We start from the raw sequence: 943 nt of genomic DNA on the forward strand, positions 1-943 counted from the left end.
AGCGTCGATACTTGAAGGACTCCTGGCTACAGGAAAGAGTTGCTTCCAACGTATTTTCTGGAGGTTTTTTCTTTTTATCATTTCTGCTTCGCTGTGTCTTGCTTGCTGTTGAGAAGTCTGATTACAAGCTATTTTCCTCCAAAAACATGCGGGGGCCATTGACACTAAAGACCATTTCTGCATCCTATACCCCTCCATCCCCCCACCCCCCTCCCCTGCCCAGGGCGGATCTTCCTTTAGTCCCCAGCCCCCCGACCCTTCTGGCTTTCCCAGGCTTTCTCCCGCTGCCCTCACCCCTGGTTCACACCTGCCAGCAGTCCACACCTGGCCGGGTCACAACCTCCCCTGCCGGCCCGCCCCCCCTCCTCCTGAGCTGGTCTTCCCTTAGTGCCCCAGCACCTCCCACCCCCTGGCTTTCCCCGGGCCTCCCCGGCTGTCTCCAGCTGCCCTCACCCGGGACTCACACCTGCCACCAGTCCACCCTTGCCCCGGGGCCCCACTTCCGCTGCTTGCCCCGCCCCGGGGTGCCCTCACCCTTGGCTGGCACCTGTGGGCAGTCCACACCTGCCTCCCACTTACACCTGCCCTGCCTGCCCCGCCCCCTGCGAAGCGCCCAGACAATCTCTAAGCTGCTCTTCCCTTCCTTCTCTCTCGCTGTCATCCGTCCTCACTTCCTACCTTCCTTTCTGTTGTCCACTTGTGTCTGGAGGTCCCGAGTGTCGGACGCAAGGTGTCTCTTCCCGCCTCCAGGTGCTCTGACTCAGGTGGTACACATTTGTCCTCTGGCAGAGCTGGTTTCCAGGGACGCGCTCACCAGCAGCTTCCACACTGGTTGGGGGTGTCTGCGCCCAGGCTGCCCTCTCCCTGCGGCGCGATGAACTGCAGCCTCAAACTGCTGATTGCATTTTAAAACAGAAAGTCTGGGGCCGCCTGGGGGCTCAGT

The sequence above is a fragment of the Suricata suricatta genome, chromosome 15 (genome assembly GCF_006229205.1).
Source record: "Suricata suricatta isolate VVHF042 chromosome 15, meerkat_22Aug2017_6uvM2_HiC, whole genome shotgun sequence".
In the NCBI taxonomy this organism is placed as follows: domain Eukaryota; kingdom Metazoa; phylum Chordata; class Mammalia; order Carnivora; family Herpestidae; genus Suricata; species Suricata suricatta.